A 23,013-nucleotide genomic window follows, 5' to 3' on the forward strand; every position below is an offset into this window, starting at 1 on the left:
ATAAATGCAGTAGTTTCTTCAAGAGAAAGATGAACTAGGGCATATGTCTCTGATCATAATATGCTTGTGAAAAACTTTTGCATTAAGTTGCATCAACTATGACGGTCCTTAAGATAATCCTTATATATGTTAAGGGTTGTGAGAAAAGAAAGCCTAAACAAATATACACAAATTTGTGTGAATTTAGATCTGAAAACTAATTTTCGTAAATCTCGATAAATAGGTTATCTATCGATCAGCTGTTGAGCATCGGGTTGAAGATCCCTTTTAAACCTCGATAGATGCTATCTGTCGAGCTAGCTATCAAGCTTTAAAGTATGGTTTTAACACTTAGACTTGAACTCTTGTTCCTTGAAGTATTAAACACATTCGAGATTTATCCAATTACAAGTAAAGTGCGTTTTCTCAAAGGATTAGCCAATTCTAAATGACATATGTTCCTAACATGATTCACATATTTCTTAACGATCTCTCCCTTTGGCAATCCATGACAAAACCACAACAAACAAATGAACATATGAGAGAAGTCATAAATCACTCAACTCATACTCATTTGTTGAACACAATAAAATTTAATCCTAACACAAACTCTTGAAAAACTTTGCAAGAAGAGAGTTCATGGCAAGAAAGACTTTGACAACCTATATTTCTGTAACACTTTAAACAAAACACATCATGGCATCTTAGTGTGAAACAAAAATATAAAAGATTGCATACAATAAATAAGATTCATATGCATAAAGAGAGAAAAAAAGCAACACATGAAGAGATAGGTGAAAGAATGTAATAACAACCTCAATATATATATCAAAAAAAGTACAAGGTTTGCTATCACAATGTAAGAACAATGTATCTAACAAGTAAAGAAAAGAAAGATACAAAAAGTGCTCACTACATCCCTCAAAACAATAACACTCCCCTTAACAAAAATAATCTCCTATACTAACTCTCTCCCTAAGTACATGACTACTCTCATGCCCAAAACTACTCCTCCTTTTTGTCACAAATGACAAAGGGTAAGTCACTGAGAAGCTGTCATCTCCTCGTCACCAGAAGAGCTAGCACCATCATCCTCATCAGCATCATCACTATCGTAGCCATCATCACTCTCATCCTCTAAAGCTTGTGGCGATGGAGAAGAAGATGCAGTGAAACCACCCATGACAGTTTGTTGTCGTGCGATATGACCAACACGGGTGTTCATCTGACATAACTCATCACTAAGAGTGTCAAGGTGAGCATCCATGCACATAAGCTGTGCCATGATGGCCTCGAGAGTCACTCCACCCACAGAAGAAGAAGGAGCGGATGTGGATGGAGCGGAAGAAGACAGAGGAGTCACCGTCTCGGTTTGAGGCTGCTTCGGTCGAAGCTGGGCCTCACTTCGTCTAATGATCGCTGCGTCTATGGCACACATGACGGAGAAGTGTGAAGACTCATGGCGGAGAATCCACATGATAGTAGAAGGGAAATTAAGCTTATCACTGGTCGCCATATCCTTATAGACATCTATAAGGGAAAGTATAAAGTGAGAGGGAAAATCTACAGTGAGTCACTTAAGTAAGGACAACAAAAATCTAGCACGAGGCTCAGTAATGGAGTTATAGTGAGAAAATGGATGGAGAACAAATGTCATCACCATATTAAGAAACCTCGGACCTTTTGCAAAGCTCAAGCAAGGGGTGTTTTGATGGTCACCCCAAGATGAAGGTGTTTCACAGAAGAGAGATGAGAGTTTGTCTTTGGACACAGTCCTAAGATGATCACAGCTAGGGTAGTTAGCAAACTTTACCCTCGGAACATGTAGCACCTCGGATATAAGATCCGGAGTGACTACAATGTGCGTGCTTCAAACGTGAGTGATGAAATGAGGTACAGAATAATCGAATCCGTGCATATTGGAGTAGAACTCCTGTATGATCACGAAGGGACAAGTGACTGGGATGCCATAAAGTGACTCCCAACCCTACTATAGATGACAGTGGGAAGGTCAGTATCAAAAAAATCCAATAGGATGACTTGGCGTTTTAAATGAATGCCTTGTCGAGAAAAGTTTTCTGAGAAGTCTTGACAGGCTTTCTCATCACGGAACCAAACATGAGAGGGGGTAGAATCAGAAGTAGATGCTGCCTCAGAATGAAGAGGGTTTTGGGACGGGATATACTTGCTCTTTTTGGGTGCCATAAAGCAAACTAACCAAAAGAAAGAGAGAGAGGGACAAAGACAAGCAGAAAAGTACCAAGTACAGATCAATATCAATAAGATAGAGAAAAAAATGGTACGTATGCATGAAAAATGCATGAGTATTTGACATGGAACAATAAAAACACCATGGGCTCACCCCAATCCAATCCTACCAGCACACATGATTTGAACATAGTAAACACATATCTAAAATGCATAAAACATTGTGAAAATGCAAATGTGATGCAATGCATGAACATTTAAGATCATTTAAACAAAACCCAACCCAAAAATTTCACAAAAACTTCATCAATTTTGAAAGATCTCAAAAATTTTCAAAACACCCCAAAAGTTAGGTCAAAATGAATGAAATGCATGATAAAATGATAGAAAAGAGATCATACCAGAGAGAAAAAGCAAGAATTAGGCCAAAGATTGAGTGGGGAAGATGAAAAGTGTGATTGAGATGTGTTTGGGAGAGGGAGAGACATTTTTCTATTGAGAGAGATCTGATAAAATGAGAGAAAATATCACACTGAGATATATATAGAAAACATGAAGGTCGATGGATCGAGAGGTGTCAAGAGGTGTTAAGCTTTAAATTTTGATAGATGGAGCTATTGAGGAGCTATCGAGAGGTGTCTACAGCAAAGTGACCTCGATGGATCGAGAAACTATCGAGCATACAAAAACTTTCTCGATAGATCGAGAAGCTATCAAGAAGCTATCGAGAAAAATTCTCAAAAAATTTAAGGGAACGAAATTGCGATAACAGTTGTCGAGAAAGGAAGATCAAGAGGCTCGATAGATAGCCTAGTTGTGGAGAGGTATCGAGAAGCTGTCGAGATTGCTTAAAAACAGTTTTTCAAAGAAGAGAAAAACACAAATATGATTGCAATCAAGCATGCTACTCAATCAAAGATCCAAACAACATTTTAAGTTCTTAAAATCATCTCTCAACAAGTAAATGTCAAGCATTTAGATCCAAAACACACACACACACACACACACACACACACACACACACAACAAGTCTAACGAATTTTATATTTCAAAAACAAGTCAAGACAGTTTAGTGAGCATAAATTAACACATTTATTCCTTGTGATGGCTAAATCACATTGTACCTGCACAAGTATCAAGAGTAGTAGAGAATATTGTGTATTGTGTGCAAAAAACATCACAAGATTGTATAAGTATCTACATGTTATGAGAATTTGAGATATAAGAAAATCACTTTGACTCACACACAATCATAACTGCTCGATGGGGACTATCACCTTCGAGGTACATCCTATAATTCCCACATCTCCTAGAAGACACGCTTGCAATCATATATAAAGCATTTTGATTCTTTTTGCTTTTATTTTTCTTTGCATATTTTTCTTTTGTTAAGCATATCATGCATGGACATATAAGAGAGAGAAAAGAAATACCCAATAAAGTTAAGCTTTCGACATTGCACTTTTATTATGCCGAAGCATACAGATGTCATTTCATGATTGGCGGGCAACAGTGGTGAGATGGTTCTTTATGCCTTTCTCTTAGGATTTTCTAGTCATTCCCATCAAAAAGAGTGATACGAGTGTTAAGTACAAGAGATTACTTAATCTTACTCATTACAAACACGAGCCACAAAACTCACTTGCTTAGTTGTGCATGGAGATGCTCATCTAAGTTACAAAAGATACAAAGTTTAGAAAATTTTGTTTCAATGGCCATCCAAGGTACACAAGTACCAATGTACACAAAACACACACTGTTTTTTTTTTTTTTCAATTTTTTTTAATGAAAAACAAAATAAAGAAAAACTAAAAACAAACAAACAAAAACATGTTAAATAAAGCAAAGCATAAAATTAGACTGACTCAAAACAAGAAAGCAAACCACATAAGTAATGCAAGCAAAAAAAAAAAAAAAAAAAATAGAGGGAGAGAGAGAAAAGTGACAAAATCACTTTGATCCTTTTTCCTTCCACACCTTGGAAGAACCTTTCCGTTTAGCGAACCTTTGATCCGGCGGTGAAGGGGAAGAGTTGAAACTGTTTAAGTTCAAAAGGAACATTAGGGATTTTAGAAGATCTCCAAGAGAAGCAAAAAAGGATGGAAACTGATTTTGGTTTCCCGATGAGATCATACTGTTGCTCTGTTGAGTGGCTAACAACTTATAGCAATTCGGTCGAGTATGTCTAGCTGCTCCACAGTGATGGCAGAGATGTTGCTTCTTCTATTTAGACTTTTGGGTATTGCCCTTCTTAGTCCTAGGGTTTTTAATCTCTTTCTTATCTAGCTTAGTGGATGCTCCTAAGATAGATTTACCCTTGTCTATGTTCTCACTAGCTAACACAGTTTTCATATCATTATTCTCAGAATCAACATTATTAGCAGGAGAAACAAACACAATAGTACTAGAAGAAGCAATATTACAGGAAGAGAAATCATTCCCCAAACTGGTTTGATCAGAAGCAGATTTCTGGAAGCTAAGCATCTCATCGAGCTTTGCACTTGACGTCCTCTCCAACTGAGCTCTGACTTGAAATAGCTCCACTTTAAGCTTCTTGGTCTTTTCAGCCAAGAAATTATTCTCAAATCTCAATGCTCCAATGGTCTGATTGGTTTCATCAAACTTCATGGAGATTTCTTCTCGTTCAAGCTCCACATAATTGAGCTTCTTGGTGGCCAACCTATACAACTTCTCATGCTTTTCCGAGACTTTGTATAATTTTGCATAGGCTATGTGGATGTCATCTTTCTCATCCATCTTTTCAAATTTAGACTCCACCTTGTCCTCTTCTTCATCCACTTCTTCAACAATCCCCTTAATAGGATTTACAGTGGCAGTGAAGGCATTCAGGATTCCATCATCCTCATTGTCCGAATCATCCTCAGGCTCGGTGTCACTCAAGGTAGCAACAAGTGCCTTGCTTTTCCCAATGGTCTTGAAATACGTAGGGCACTTTTGTTTCATATGTCCAATGCCTTGACATCCAAAACACTTAGTTCCTGAGGGAACAGTGTACTGACCGTTATCCCTAGCATCCTTCTTCCCTTTGTCTTGGCTTTTGAACTGAGACGAACTGGATTGCTTGCGGTCTTTGTTAAATCCTTTAGCATCAGCATTCTTCATAAACTTTATAAATTGCCTTGTAATAAAGGATTTCATTTTAGAATCTTCATCATCTAAAGACTCATCTATGTCACTACTCTTGGCCTTTAGTGCCGTGCTCTTTCCCTTACTCGATTTCCCAATCCTTGTCAAACCCAACTTATAAGTCTGCAGATTGCCAACCAACTCTATCAAAGTAATTTTTTCAATGTCCTTTGATTCTTCAATTGCGGTGATCTTGGCATGAAATCTCTTGGGTAGAGATTTGAGCACCTTTCTAACAATCTTGGGTTCGGGAATGGTTTCCCCAAGATTGAAGGCTAAGTTCACTATGTCTTTGAGCTTGGCATAGGACTCATCAAACGACTCATCCTCCTCCATCTTGATCTCGTCAAAGCTTGTAGTAAGCCTCTGAAGCTTTGAATCCTTGATAGCCTTGGTTCCTTCATAGGTTATTTGGAGGATGGTCCATGCTTCCTTCGCAGTTTCGGTAGAAGATATCTTCTTGAACTCCTCATTTGTGACCGCACTGAATAAAGCATTCAATGCCCTACTGTTGAAGTTAGATACCTTGATCTTAGCATCATCCCAATCGGTCGACGCTTCATTTTTCTTGGTCCAGCCTATCTCCATAGCTTGCCACACTTTTTCATCCAATGACTGCAAGAAAACTCTCATGCGTACTTTCCAATATACATAGTTAGTGCCATCAAATAAAGGAGCTATAATCAACGATTGTCCTTTATCCATGACAACAGAGGTCAATGGATCACATAGCAAAGATTAACCATAATCAGAGTGTGCCTGCTTTGATACCATTTGATAGGCCAAAAATGTATTGACCCATTGTGATAAATTAACTAATTAATTAGCCAAGTTAATTAATTAATTCAATTAACATGCAATATGAATAGTAGCACAAACAAATTACCAACTAAGTTAATATGCAGTGAAAAATAAAGTTAACATAGTGATTTGTTTACAAATGGGGAAAACCTCCAAGGCAAAACCCCACCAGGTGAATTTAAGGTCATCACTCCCGAAAATCCACTATTATCACAACAAGTGGTTACAAGTAAAGGAATCCCAGTACTTTATACCAACCTACAGTTGAACCCTTACCCTAATACCCAATTGGACTTGTTCTGTAGTGACAATCTCTCCTTTTTAATGCATGGCTCCTAGTATGTGACTAACCAATCGATGCACGGATCCAAGTACGTGACTAACCACCAACTTAAGAAGGATGTTGGCTGCAAATTTATTCAATTCATTAATACGATGAAGATCACAAAGCTCCTTGGTTACAAAACCCTACGGCGTACAAACGCAGCAGCTTCTTCAAGAGAAAGATGAACTAGGGCATATGTCTTCGGCCACAATATACTTGTGAAAAACTTTTGCATTAAGTTGCATCAGTTGTGACAACCTTTAAAATAATCCTTATATATGTTTAGGGTTGTGAGAAATGAAAGCCTAAACAAATATACATGGATTTGTATGAAATCAAATCTGAAAAATTGATTTTCGTAAATCTCGATAGATAGGCTATCTATCGAGCAGCTATCGAGTATCAGGCTAAAGATCCCTTTTAAACCTTGATAGATGTTATCTGTCGAGTTTTTAAATATAGCAGTTCTTCACTTGATTCTTGGACAGATTTGCATGGCTTTAACGCTTGGACTTGAACTCTTGTTCCTTGAAGTATTAAACACATTCTAGATCTACTCAATTACATGTAAAGTGCGTTTTGTCAAAAGATTAGTCAATTTTAAATGACATATGTTCCTAACATGATTCACATATGTCCTAACACCATAGTTGTTTAGACAATGGTAACTACACAAGCAATAATACCTACAAAGCAAACCTCAATCAACTCCTTTCCTCCCTCTCTTCCAACATTGAAATTGACTATGGGTTCTACAATTTTTTTTTATGGCCAAAACCTTGACAAAGTATATTCAATTGGACTTTGTAGAGGAGATGTTAAGCCACACAATTGTCATAGTTGCCTCAATAACACCACAAATCTTCTCCCACCGTTTTGTCCTAATCAGAAGGAAGCAATAGTATGGTATGAAGGTTGCATGTTACGCTACTCATTCCGTGACATATTTAACATCAAGGAAATTAGTCCTCCTTTTTGTGAGTATAACAACATTAGCGTGTATCAACCAATTATTTGGATCAGTTCAATCAGGTCTTGAGGAACTTGTTGGATAGCAAAAGAATTCAAGCTGTAGCAGGTGGTTCTCTTCATAAGTTTGCAGTGGGAAATGCAACAACACCAGACTTCCAAACACTATTTTCACTTGTGCAATGCACACTTGATTTGCCTGAGAAAAATTGCAATGATTGCTTGGTTGTGGCTTTTGGAAATATTCCTCAATGTGGTGGTGGCAAGCAAGGAGGGAGATTTCATACACCTAGTTGTTATTTTATTTTTTAGGTCTACCCCTTCTATGACACCTCATATCCACAATCACCACCACCACCACCACCAGTATCTTCTCCACCATTAAACAATACCTCTGGTACAATAGGTGTTGGGACCCAAATAATGTTATCAACAATATTAGCAATCCAAAATAGCAATCACACACAAGAACACACATATTTATGTGGAAAACCCTTTCTCTTGAAGGGAAAAAACCATGGGACAAACTCCAAAAAGAAAAATCTCTCTTGTTTTTTCTTTACTCTCTCTCACACACACACACACACTAATTATCTCTTTCAAAGGCAGCAACACTTTGCTCTCTCCTCCTTGGCTATCTTCTTGAAGGCGGCAACCCTTCGCTCTCCTCTCCTTGACTATCTTCTTAAAGGCGGTAATACCTTGCAGTCTCCTTCCTCTTGCGTTCCTCCCAAGCGAAAATCCCTTTTCTCTCTCTTAGTTTCATGCTCTATTTTCCCTCTCCCTAGAGGACCCTTGGGCCAAAGCCAAAGCCAAAACCTTTGTAACGTTGTCTATTTACAATACTCTTTTGCTATTCCCTCTTGGACTAGGAATACATTACTTCTTTAACAAGGAATCTATTTCCTCTTGGACTAGGAATACATTACCTCTTTAATAAGGAATAGACTTCCTTCCACACCAAGGGATAGTCTTTTCTTCTACAACAAGGAAACCCAAATTAATTTTTCCTTATTCAACAAGGAAACCTAATTGACTTTCCAAGTCACAATTGGAATTTGAGGCAATTTCCCAACAATAGGTACTAGTGCCACCTTAAGCTTAAAGCATAATAGATTAGGATGTAACTTTTTGCTAAATACTTACTGAAAGTTTATTAGAATATGTAGTTATATCTTTAAAAGCAATATTTATTACACATTGCTTTATTATACACAAGGTACACACAATTTAGTTTAAAACTAAAATCGTGACTTCAAGACATGATTTTAGTTCAAAACCAAAATTGTATATAAAGTGTGTGCAACAAGTAGTATGCATTAACAATTATCTTTTATTTTTTCAAATTAAAAAAAAAAAAAAAAAAAACACTATTACAAAGCCGTATGGAGAAGCAAATAAGCTTAAAAGCTTCCAAATATTAATTTCCACATAATTTCTATACTTTCGAAACTACAATCTGAAGCTCTTTTCATTTATCTGCTTGGAAATTTTAACATTCATCCGTCCAAATTTTGTATGTGAACATATTTCTGGTTTTTGCAGGAAATGAGAGCAATAAATCTCGAACTGTCATTGTAGTTGTGCCCATTATTTCTTTTGTGGTACTAATAATGATTTCAATCTGCATCTACGTAAGAGTCAGGAAACCAAGGGAGAAACCAAAAGGTAAGCAAATATAATTCGTTTATTGTGGTTTGTTATACAAAAATTTGAATTATCGTAAAGATAATAACAAACGAAGTCAGAAATTATGTGCTTGTATTTAACTATTTATAGATGTGCTTCCTAATTAAAGTTCTCAGGTATATATAGCGGTATAGGTGATATTTGTGGGAATAAAATTCCACGTATATTATGAGGACAGATTTCCCAGCAATTATTAAGGTAAAAGACAATATAAGTTGGGGAAATCTTTTTCATAAAACGAATGGGTAGCATAACATGCAACCTTCATACCATACTTAATAGGTAGAATCATGGATACCTAGTAAGTATCATACTTTTTTTTTGACAATCTAGTAAGTATACTTAGTATACTTGATGTTTACTTTGTACCAAAAACAACATGAAAATCCTAACAAATGATGTTGAAAATAATTGTGAATGTGCGGGGGATATATGTCTCTGGAGTATGCAATGAATGGACAATTCTCAGTAAAATCTAATGCCATTAGTTTCGATGTGCTAGTCTAGGAGATAATAAGTGGACAAAAGAATAACTCATTCCAAATTGGAGAGAATATTGAGCACCTTCTAAGCTATGTAAGTATTATTATTTTTGGGTCTAATGGCACATACATCCCATAAGTTTAGAGTGGTAGGTACCATGTGATTTTTTGGTTGGGGGAGGGGGGGGGGGGGGGGGGGAGGCGATTAAATGACTCAATGGAAAACAGAAAATTTAAACCAATACCTTTATCTTTATGATGCGGAGTATGCTATCCATTGACATGTGTCTATTAGTAGGGGTGACTTCAAATAAACCCCCTAACTTGAAAATTTTGTGTGTGTGTATATATATTTTTTACAATAACACAGATCACAGCTCTCTCTCTCTCTCTCTCTCTCTCTCTCTCTAAACATAATATAAATTTACATTAATTATTTAATAATTAGGAAATAAATAGAGTTTGTATATGTGTATATATAGTTATCAAGATATAATAACTTTTTGTTATAAATTTAGTGATTTAGTAAAAAAATACAGTAATAAATTTAGTGATTGTTTAAACATTTTATTGGTTAACTAAACAATTCATGTATTATTTATGTATGGATGAGTTTCGTCGTTTAGTTTAAAATATTTTTATAAAAAAAAATGACAAATAGATAATGAAACTACATAAAAATAAAATTGTTTTAAAAATAAAAAATAAAATGGTCACACTTACCTATATTGACAATAGATAATGACAACTGAGAATGAACTATCATATAATGATTTTAAAATATGAAAACTCTTCCATTATTGGCGTGTGTGTGTTTTTTTTTGGTTGATAACTTGATATATTCAAGTTTTCTTTTTATGAAATATTGTTTAATTTAAGTTTCTTAATGACCCCCTGGAAAAGTTTTATGGAGCCACCATGGTTTATTATTATGACAATAATAATGTCCATGAAGTTACAAATTATTGGTGTAGCTGGTATAGTTAGTTTGCAAATACATAAAATTCTAGCAAGCATGAAGGATGAGGAGCTTCAAGGAAAGGAAGAAAAGAGTCCTGTTGTGTAGCACAAATATTTTTCATTTTAAATCACAAAATAAAATATTCTCTTGAATACTAAATTTGTCAATTTAAATTATATTACAGCATGGAAAAATTGAAAACGGGGTATAGCTTCAAATCTTGTAGATCCCACATTAAAGGCTGGTTTGACAACTGAAATAATGAGATATATTTACATTGGATTGCTTTGTGTTCAAGAAAATGTAGCTGATAGACCAACTATGGCATCTATTGTTCTTATGCTTAGTAGCTACTCTACTACTCTACCGACACCTTCAAAACTTGCATTTTTTATGCACGGTAGTATTGAATCAAACAATGTTTTGCAATGGGAGCATGATTCAAGGGTGATAGAGCCAAATCTATCAATACAAGCTTCGATAAATGAGGTGTCAATCATTGAGCTATCTTCTCGCTAGTATTTTGTGAATTTGAAATATAATACTATTATTTTCCTTATTTATTTATTTAATTTAAGAATAAACAATGTATGAGTTATTAAGAACTTATAATTCCTTCAAAACTGGACCATTTAGTGACCAAAAAAAGAAAGGTTGAGATTTTTTTACTGTATTATGGTGTTTGATTGCCAAAGTCCTGTAACACTATGCTTGATTCGCATTCCTCATGTGTTTCCCACTGAAGCTTCTAATGCAAAAACATAGGTCTCAACATAGTGTCAAATCACTCAATCACATTACCAAAACTGAGGCACATTACATGCTTCCAGATGCAACCCAGCACCAGTAGCAATATTTTAATTCCAAAATGTGTCTTTGGAATGGCTGTCATCTCTTCTATTATGATAAATCAAGTTTAGCTTGTCCACATCATCATTCAAATATATATTCTTTTGTCTTTACAAAAATCTGTTAATATTACTGATTAAATATTAATATTAATTAGTTATTGATGAGTTATATGAATAATTTGATATTTCCTTCTTCTATGAAGAAAATGCTTATTTCAAGTCACAATATAAGCTGTTTAAACAGCATGTATATTGTGACTATATTTTAAATTTTTGGCAAGTTATAAATTCATTAAATAATTCAACGCCTTTTTGGATAAATTAACCCAATACTTACCAAAATTCTCATTAAATTAGGTTTGACATTATTTAAACAAATTGTAATTAAATCATTTAATTTCTTCTCTATAAATTCTTTGATTCGATTTTTTATTTACTAATGCTTATTAATTAAATATGTATTATATATAAATATATTTTTTTTATCAAACATTCCATACATTGCACATGTTAGCAACTAGTTGTATACATAATGGTGTCTTTTTTAATAACTTTGATGACTTAGTTGCTTATATAATTACTAGTTTTTTAGCAAATAAGTGGTCAAATTGATTAGAAAAGATATTATAAAATATTTGATTCAATTTATGAAAAATTAACATTACTACGTTGTTTATATATAATTACTCAAATATAAACAAATATACAATTCATTTTGCAATGCTAATTTATCAAATAATATATATGAAATCAAAACCTTTGAACTTTTTTTTTTTGTTGTTGTTGAGATTTCTACTAATATTACCATGTAAACTTTTGAAATCTATTTAACAATGTTATTTCTTAGAAACGTGCTTTTGCATGTATAAGTCACCATTAGAAAATATTAATAACAAATAATATTATAATTATGTCACGTCATCATTTGATTCAAAATTAAACTTTTCTATATCATTTGGAATGAGTAATAATTTAATTTATTTACAACTAAATTAATTGGGTTCATCAAGTGGATCCTAAAAGTAAAATCAACAATCTATAATCTACATTTTAAAATGAGAGCACATCATCCTACCAACACAATTTGATGGTAATCACTACAGTTAAATAAATTAAAAACATAAAAAGAACCTTAGGCTATGTTTCTGTCGGGATATCAAAACTAAACTAGTAAATAAATTGAAAACGTTGATTTAATTTCTATTGTTTGAGTATCGAATCTATCGATTAAATATCTATCAAAATCTGTAACATGATCAATCGAGATTTGATCCAATGACTGTCAAATTCTAGATATAATTTCTTATTGAGTTGTTTCAACAAACTTTTGAATTCATGAATAATAGTTATTGTAAATGATACATAGTCATGGACATTAATACTAACCTAAAAACTAAAAATCTTCTCTTTGGCAATTCCATGACGTAGTAGATTTTGAGCCTGACTGAAATACCCATTGTTCTTCGTTCTTCTTGAACTGAAGTAGATTTTGAGATTGTTGTTCTTCTTACTCAGATGATTATGACAAAAAGCAAGCTTTATATATATGAATTTATTTTGAGTAGGCCTTAGAGAACTCTTATTCATTTATATATTTTTCCCCTCTATCGAAGAGTTATTGGATGATCATTAAAGAAAGTAGTCACTGAAATCACCATGGTTTTAAAAACCGGACCAAATAAAAAGAAAGAAGTGAGTAGATGGCAGTAACTGGGGTATTTAAAGGGAGGTGTTGACTTTGGAGTGCTAAGACTAATATGGATTTTTTTTTTTTTTTTTTTTTTTTTTTGTCGTTTTCTATTCCAAATGGTCTAACTTTCTCTTTCTCTGTTCAATGTAGCATTAATTTCCTAGAGTCCTAGAGTAATGTTATTATTTATTTTTGGGTCATGTTAATAAATGTCCTTATGGCAATTGTTAATAAACCATAATAGGAAAGTTTTGACTTCATTCTGCCAATAAAATATTTCTAAAAATAGCTCCGATACCAATGCCCTAATATTTCCCTCTATTTTTTGGTGAACTCCTAAAGCCACTTATTTCTTACAATTCTTAAAAGAAAATGTTAACGAAATGTCCTAAGGGCAATTGTTAGTGAACCATTTTAGGAAACTTTTTATGGAAAAAAAAAAAAAATAATGTTTGACAGTTTTTCAATTTCCCATAAAAGTGGTATAAAAACTTTCACAAAATGGTTTATTAACAATTGTCACAAGGACACCCATTAACATGACCCAAAAAAGAAACCAAACAATAATTAATAGGTTTTTTTTTTTTTTTTTTTTTGGGAAAAAACATAGCCATACAGTGATACAAATACAACACAAACATTGACATAAATATAATTTAAATCTAATAAATGGTTTTTTAAAAATATATAAGTGGTAATTATATGATAATAATTAATTTATAAATTTAATAATAAATGAACTTTAGTATAACTTTGCTATTATGTCTTGTGAAATATTTTTTTAATTTTTTGAAAGAAAAATGATACGCCTATAATATTTTTACAACAAATCCCAAGTGACAGGTTGTTATTGTTGGGACAAAAAAATCATCTTAGCGTTAGTTTGAAATTTGAACCAATAACAACTAACCACTTGTGATTTGTTGTAAAAATGGTATAGATAGTATCTCTCCTTTTTGAAATATATTTTTAAACTAAATATTATTAGTTATAAATTTATTATATATCTTATTATTTATTTTTATAAATTTAAAATTATTAATTATTTATTTATGATGTCACTAATTCGAACCAAAAAATCAATTACCATTCTCTTTTTCTGTTCTTTGATTGGTATAGTTTTTAAAACCATAGAAGCTATAGTAAAAGTTTTAATTCAAATCATGTTTTGTGAATACCTTTAGATTAACTCAAAACAATTGTCTTTAAAAGACCTTGTCTTCGCCTTAATTTTTTGATTCAAAAGTGTTGCCGAAATGGGTTGTGGAATTTAGCATTGGAGGAGCTTGGGAGGCTTAAAGATTTTGGGTACAAGCCCACGAGATGGACGTATAATGCATTGGTTCAAGTGTTTCTTAAAGCTGATCGGTTGGACACGGCTTATCTGATTCATAGGGAGATGTCGAGTTCAGGGTTTATTATGGATGAGTTTACCTTAGGTTGTTTTGCGCAATCTCTCTGCAAAGCGGGGAGGTGGAGAGAAGCTCTCTCGCTGTTTGAGAAGGAAGAAATTGTGCCCAACACAGTTCTTTATACAAAGATGATATCTGGGTTGTGTGAAGCTTCTCTTTTCGAGGAAGCTATGGATTTCTTTAACAGAATGCGGACTAGTTCTTGTATTCCTAATATTGTGACATATAGGACTTTGCTTTGTGGGTGTTTGAGGAAAAGACAGCTTGGTAGGTGTAGAGAATTCTTAGTATGATGATCACAGAAGGTTGTTATCCTAGTCCTAAGATTTTTAATTCTCTTGTTCATGCCTTTTGCAGATCAGGAGATTATTCTTATGCCTATAAGTTGCTTAAGAAAATGGTCAATGCAGTTGCCAGCCAGGTTATGTGGTTTACAATATCTTGATTGGTGGTATATGCGGCAATGAAGAATTACCAAGCTCAGATGTTTTAGAGTTGGCCGAGAAAGCTTATGGTGAGATGCTTGATGTAGGGGTCGTATTGAATAAGGTCAATGTCAGCAATTTTGCTCGATGTCTTTGTGGTGCTGGAAAATTTGAGAGGGCATATACTGTTATTCGTGAAATGATGAGTAAGGGATTCATACCTGATACTAGTACCTATGCTAAAGTGATTGGCTTTTTGTGTAATGCCTCCAAGGTAGAGAAGGCCTTTTTATTGTTTGATGAAATAAAGAGGAACGGTATTGCTAGGAAACTTTCCAATGCTAATGATCTGTTTGAGATTATGAGTTCTGAAGGTTGCATTCCTAAGGTTTGTGCAAAGCTCACAAGGTCAAAGAGGCCCGTAACCTGTTGGATGCTATGTCAGTGGAAGGCTGTGAGCCAAACCATATCGTGCATGATGCTCTTGTAGATGGATTCTGCAAGTCCGGGAAGCTAGATGATGCACAAGAGGTGTTTGCTAAGATGTCAGAGAATGGATATAGTCCTAATGTCTATACTTACAGCTCTTAGATTGACATGTTGTTTAAGGATAAAAGACTGGATCTTGCTTTGAAAGTCTTGTCCAAAATGCTAGAAAATTCTTGTGCACCAAATGTTGTCATATACACAGAGATGATTGATGGCCTCTGTAAAGTTGGAAAGACAGATGAAGCCTATAAGCTTGTGCTAATGATGGAAGAAAAGGGGTGTTATCCAAATGTTGTGACGTATACTGCAATGATAGATGGCTTTGGGAAAGTGAGTAAAGTCAAAAAATGTCTTGATCTCTTGAGAGAAATGGGCTCAAAGGGTTGTGCTCCAAATTTTGTCACCTACAGAGTTCTTAGAAATCACTGTTGTGCCACTGGCCTTCTGGATGAGGCTCATAAACTCTTGGATGAAATGAAACAAACATATTGGCCAAGGCATATATCAAGCTACCGTAAGGTCATTGAAGGTTTCAACCGAGAGTTTATTATCTCACTTGGGCTTCTAGATGAGATCAGTGAGAATGATTCTGTTCCTATCGTTCCAGTATACAGAATACTGATTGACAGTTTTATTAAGGCTGGGAGATTAGAATTAGCTCTGGAGCTGCATGAAGATATTCCATCATTTTTCCCTTTAAAAGCTGCCAGCAAGAATATGTATACTTCTTTGATTGAGAGCCTCTCCCGTGCAGGTAAAGTCGTTTAGGCTTTTGAGCTGTACACAGATATGGTAAGGATGGGTGGTGTTGCAGAGCTGAGCACATTCATTCACCTTATTAAAGGGCTCATCAATATTAACGAGTGGGAAGAAGCACTTCAACTGTCAGATAGCATATGTCAGATGGTCAGTCTCTCCCTATCTACATTTTCTTTGCTCAAGCTTTGGTATACATTATGGAAACAAATCATGTTTTTGCTTATTGAAGTTGTCAGTTCTCAAAATTTTGTCAGATGTATAGTGTCTATCCATTTGGTTGTGAAATTGGTTTCTACTTAAAATTTGCAAGATATGAGAGAAAATTACTCCAAATTAAAATAATTATGGGATCATGAATTTGCACCCTTTAGGAGAATATCTGTTTGCCATCTTTTGTTTTGTGGGATAATGATATCTAACTACATTGAATTGAATGATGAAAGCTGGTTTTCTTGCTGTACTGGAGACTAGCTGTCTGTCATTGCATCTTCTTAGTTATCTACTTATTTTGGTTTGAGTATATAGCCAAAAAGAAAAAGAATATCTAGGTTTGAGCAAATCCCTGACTAAATTCAATAATGAAAGTTTATATGTTGGTTCTTTAATATCCTGCATGTTTTGGGTCTGTAAATGGAAAAACTGGGTTTAGCATGTAAAGGTTAGTTGACCAGAGTGACACTTAATAGAATTTTTGGCATAAATGCAAATAGATGTAAAGAGACCACTGTTTTCTTCTTTATTTCTCCTCGGCCTTTTTTTCCAACTGATTGTAGTCTAAGAAGAATGAAAACTGCTTGGGAAGTATTACTTAGGAGACTTTTGGATATTTATAATATTGTAGTAGGATAAGCTACTTCAGGAAAGCTAAAACCACTTTGGTTGAGGGGGCATCCTGCTGTATAAATTGCATGCGTTAATATTGTGGCACTGGTGGAAGGTCTCACTTGAGTTTTACCATTGCCCACATATTAATGATTCTCTTTCAAGTAAATTACATTTTAGTAGGTGGCACTAAAAGTGAGACATCGAAAACTATTTTGTTGTTTTAAGTGATAAATTGTGCTTGCTTTGTGAAAAGACAAAAGAAGCTGTTACTTCGGAAACAGTGTTGCTGAAAATTTTAGTTGTCCCTTGTATTGTGGTGAAACCTGTTTAAGAATAAATAGGTGTCGAGTTACTTGTCTAATAATTTCTTCTTCTTTTTATCATTATTTATTTCTCCTTTCTTTGAGCAGGATATCCATTGGCTTCAACAAGAAGATACATCTTCCAGAAATTAGGCTTTTGAGCATATCTATATTTTTTTCTCAAGGTTGATGTGATAGCATAATGGTGTATGTTAAAGTTTTGGTTCAGATAATGACTACATTGGTGGAAACTCTTGATGCACACATGAAATTCCTAGGAGGTGATAGCTATTGCATAATTTGCATCGCAATGAAATGAGTATAAAAAAGAGTATAAAAAAAATATGGACATCTTCGATTGACTGTTTGAAGCAACTAGAAGCTGAAATAAAGCTTGAGGGAAATATTTTGCCTTTCAATTATTCATTCTCATAAAGTTGGTGAGCTCTCTTTAACTTCTTAACAAAAACCAATTGAAAAAACTTCTTTAAAAAAAAAGAGGTCCTATTTATCCTTATTTGTGTTTATTTTGTGCACCATTGCTTACAGCTGATGCGGCCTATTGGGTATGATGCGAGTCAATGTTGCTAAAACTGATTTACTTCTTCAGTCTCTTAAAGTTGGTGAGCTCTCTTTAACTTCTTAACAAAAACCAATCGAAACAAGATTCTTAGCAAAGAAAAAATGTCTCCTTTATCCTTATTTGCATTTACATTGTGCATTGTTGCTTACAGCTGACGTGGCTTATTGGGTATGATGCGAGTCAGTGTTACTAAAACTGATTTACTTCTGCAATACCCTCCATTGAATTTGTCAAGGTCAGTTTATTCATTAGTATTCTTCTGTGACCTAGACAGTAGTGACTATGTATATCTTGTTCTTTCATCATTCAATGTAGATAAATCCACCATTCCTGTTGCTAGCTTTTAGTAAAATCATATCATTCATGATGCAACTGTGTTGTATACAGCTAAAGTTTGTTACTGAATGCAATGCATGATGTGTTATTAGAACCAATTTTTTGCTGCAGATAGCCTTCGATTGTGATAAGGACTTCTGAGGTGTTGATTCTATCTTCTTTCTTGTGCAGCTTTGACACTGATGATGACAATACATGCATAGACACTGACAAACACACCTACAAATTATCACACTTTTCCCCCACTCTTGCCTAGGAATGTAGTCACATGAATTTGAATTTAATTGACTGTTTGGTCTCATTAATGGTTGGAAATACTTTCTTTCCCACAAAAGGCCTATTTCAATATAGATCACAACATGGATCTAATCAATTTTAATTTATGGAGTAATGTCAGCAAGATCTGTATTATTTCACTGGAGATTCTAATGACATGTCACATGTTGATGCAAATTTGTATTGCATGTGAATGAAATTTTTATATAGAACAGATTGGTGCTTTTGCCATGTACATATTCTCTTAAACATTGTTGTTACACTTCAACAACTTCTATAGAGACAGTTGCATGATCCATAGAAAGTGACCCAATTTAAAATTTTTAGAAACATGGCACTGTGGAGTCGAAAGGTGAAATCCTTTCTAAAGTTTGTTGAATGCAATGGCATTGTTGTCAAATATGAATTCACATAAGAAATCTATGTGAATTCATTCTCGTAACATCTCCATGTTTTACAGAAACTAACAATTTGCATGATGGGTGCTGGAGGTTGGTGTTACTCACTTTTAGTTCGTTTGTGCTGTTTTATACAAAGGAAAATCACATTTTTTCAGATTACATCTGCAAATTGGGGAGGCTGTCTTCCAGCCACCTCTCATAGACCTTGCACAAGTGGGAGCGATGTGCCTTGGGTATGAAATTTGTTTATCTACAGAAAATTTCTTTTTTATTGTCCCATATATGTCTTTTTTATGAGAAACTTCATATAGTTCATAACCAACAAAACTTATTTATATGTCCTTTCTTGGAGAAACTTCTTATAGTTCATAACCTACAAAACTTAATAAATAAATAAAAAAGGGTGGGGGGTGCAATTTGTTTGGAGAATGGAATCTTGAGGCCCAAACACAAGTCCTCCTTCCAAGATATAATGATTATACATACCAATGGTGGAGATCCATGCCAACTCGGCTATCTGAAACCCTCTAGACTGATCTATAGACAATAATTGGTAAGATGCTATATAAAAAATAGACTTCTAACAATAATTTATGTAAGCTTCTTCTCTTTAGAGAAATAAAAGTTGAGGGCTGAGGTCCTCAAGAATGAATCTCAGATAGAATTTCCCAAGTGTTTTTCATTGTCTTTTCTTTTTGTTACATGATTCATGACTGTAAAACTGCAGGCATTGGAGTGGCAGTAAGAAGCTCAACAAACTTGTTTGCTTCACTTTCGAATGGGGTACTTTGCCTCAAGTACAAGTTTCCATTTTTTGTCGCCTTAGGCGTTTATTTATAGCTAGGACACTTTGAGCAGGGTATTGGATGCGGGACACTATCATCTGGTGCTTCTTTTTACAAAAATCAGGTACCATATACTTTAGTTTTTCCCCCCCTCCTATCTTACCAAAAGCTTTATTTATAATTTAACATTAAGGAAATTATTTTCTTACAAGCAACTTCTATAACTCTAGATCTTTATTATTTATAATATCATAAGTGGCCTCACTCTTTTTTTTTTCCCCTTTCTTTTTTTCTCTCCTATAACTCAAAATCTTCATGTGCTGATGAAATTTATAGAGGGCTTTATATTAAAAATAATATTGAATTCATTTATTATAAATACTCAACTCCAAATGCAATTTTGAAAATTTTCTTTATTAGAAAAAAAAGGTAAACAGCTAATTTCATGCTCATTGAGAGAGTGCCAAGACACTCAATAACTTTTTTTTAGCTAAAATGACAGGTTGGGTTGGGTTGACATGTGGGTGAAACATGTTGGTCCCTATTTTTCGAAATAAAAATCCCCCTTTTATTTGGTTTTCCCTCGATCAAACAGATCACAGATACAAAAATACTGTCGATCTCAATTCTCAAATTGACCAAAAAAAAAATCTCAAATAACCACTTCTGGTCTCTCTCTATTCCTTCACCTTCATAAGTTCGTCTTTTATTGTTGGGTAAATTATACCAACCTCCCTTGTGGTCTCACAAAATAACACACCTCCCTCAAGGTTTCTATAAATGCAATAAATCCAAATGCCCTCTCATAGTACTACTTCCTTCATAGAATTTTTCATTTTTTTAAAAAAGATTCACTCTTGTTCACAAACCTTAAGGGGGTAGAGTGTTATTTATAATAACCAAGGGAGTGGAGTGCCATTTCCTCTTGAGTTTTGGCAGGAATATTTTTTGAAATAGAATATTGCATTCAAAGTGTTTAGTTTGCAAAGGAGAAAGGAAAGGAAAAAAATCCTCAATGTTTGGAAAAGTGGGGGGGGGGGGGGGGGGGGAAGTCAAGAGTTGAAATGAAAAGAAGGAAAAGGAAATGAGAGTACCTTGCAACTAGAAGCTGAAATAAAGCTTGAGGGAAATATTTTGCCTTTCAATTATTCATTCTCATAATGTTGGTGAGCTCTCTTTAACTTCTTAACAAAAACCAATTGAAAAAACTTCTAAACAAACAAAAAGGTCCTATTTGTCCTTATTTGTGTTTATTTTGTGCACCATTGCTTACAGCTGATGCGGCTTATTAGGTATGATAAGAGTTAGTGTTGCTAAAATTGATTTACTTCTTCAGTCTCATAAAGTTGGTGAGCTCTCTTTAACTTCTTAACAAAAACCAATCGAAACAAGATTCTTAACAAAGAAAAAATGTCTTCTTTATCCTTATTTGCATTTACATTGTGCACCGTTGCTTACAGCTGACACGGCTTATTGGGTAATGATGATGTCGAAAAAATCACCAATAAGTCACACAGTACTTGCGCGCTCGAAGTAGCACCTGCACAACAGAAAAGAAAAGACCTAACAGAGAGCACCGGTGTGGTGCCGGCCAAACACCCTCCGAAGATCAAGTTAGAACTATTCTTAGAACTCTAGAGTGCTAGAGAGGGTAAATTATGCGTACCTTGATTTGTGAAAGCATTGGGGCTTTTATAGTAGTAGGAGGCTGGCACTTCTTCCTTGGCCTTGAAGTATTTTCCTTATAGGACTATACTTGAATAGTAAAAATGTGGTGAGTAAGACTTTTCCTTGTAGAGGAGATCTTCCTTCGGCGCGCGTATCTTCCGGAATTCCTTTTGTGCCAGGATTCCTATTGTCTTTGGGATTCTAGGATGATTCAAGCGTAGGCAGCAAGTACTCTTTATCCAGGGTTTTTGCTGTATCTATCCATGCTGGGCCTTGGCGCAAGTTGGGGCTAGCACTCCGTTGGCCCACGGACCTGGATCCATCATGCCCATTAAATCAAGCCCGTCAGGCCATATTTTATCCCCTTCAGGTATGATGCGAGTCAGTGCTACTAAAACTGATTTACTTCTGCAATACCTTCCATTGAATTTGTCAAGGTCAGTTTATTCTTTAGTATTCTTCTGTGACCTAGATGGTAGTGACTATGTATATCTTGTTCTTTCATCATTCAATGTAAATAAATTCACCATTCTTGTTGCTAGCTTTTAGTAAAATCATGTCATTCATGATGCAGCTGTGTTGTATACAGCTAAAGTTGGTTATTGAATACAATGCATGATGTGTTACTAGAACCCATTTTTTGCTGCAGATAGCCTTCGATTGTGATAAGGACTTCTGAGGTGTTGGTTCTATCTTCTTTCTTGTGCAGCTTTGACACTGATGATGACAATACATGCATAGACAGTGACAAACACACCTACAAATTATCACACTTTTCCCCCCACTCTTGCCTGGGAATGTAGTCACATGAATTTGAATTTAATTGACTGTTTGGTCTCATTGATGATTGGAAATACTTTCTTTCTCACAAAATGGCCTATTTCAATATAGATCACAACATGGATCTAATCAATTTTAATTTATGGAGTAATGTCAGCAAGATCTGTATTATTTCACTGGAGATTCTAATGACATGTTGATGCAAATTTGTATTGCATGTGAATGAAATTTTTATATGGAACAGATTGGTGCTTTTGCCATGTACATATTCTCTTAAACATTGTTGTTGCACTTCAACAAATTTTATAGAGACAGGTGCATGATCTATAGAAAGTGACCCAATTTGAAATTTTAGAAACATGGCATTGTGAAGTCCAAAGGTGAAAGCCTTTCTAAAGTTCATTGAATGCAATGGCATCATTGTCAAATATGAAATAATGAGATTACTCCTGTCGTATCATAAGAAATCTATGTGAATTCATTCTCATAACATCTCCATGTTTTACAGAAACTAACAATTTGCATGATGGGTGCTAGAGGTTGGTGTTACTCACTTTTAGTGTTTGCGCTGTTTTATACAAAGGAAAATTACATTTTTTCATATTACATTTCCAAATTGGGGAGGCTGTCTTCCAGCCACCTCTCATGGATCTTGCACAAGTGGGAGCAATGTGCCTTGGGTATGAAGTTTGTTTATCTATAGAAAATTTCTTTTTTATTGTCCCATATATGCCTTTTTTATGAGAAACGTCCTATAGTTCATAACCAACAAAACTTATTTATATGTCCTTTTTTGGAGAAACTTCTTATAGTTCATAATCTACAAAACTTAATAAATAAATAAATAAGTATGGGGAGTGCAATTTGGTT

At 34.5% G+C, this 23,013-nt stretch overlaps 2 pseudogenes; both read left to right on the forward strand.

Annotated features, from left to right (window-relative positions):
* Positions 1-1,975: 1,975 nt before the first annotated feature.
* LOC115964818 lies at positions 1,976-11,080 on the forward strand (annotated as a pseudogene).
* Positions 11,081-14,294: 3,214 nt separating this feature from the next.
* LOC115964819 lies at positions 14,295-22,980 on the forward strand (annotated as a pseudogene).
* Positions 22,981-23,013: the final 33 nt, after the last annotated feature.

This window comes from Quercus lobata, chromosome 10, assembly GCF_001633185.2.
Source record: "Quercus lobata isolate SW786 chromosome 10, ValleyOak3.0 Primary Assembly, whole genome shotgun sequence".
NCBI lineage: Eukaryota > Viridiplantae > Streptophyta > Magnoliopsida > Fagales > Fagaceae > Quercus > Quercus lobata.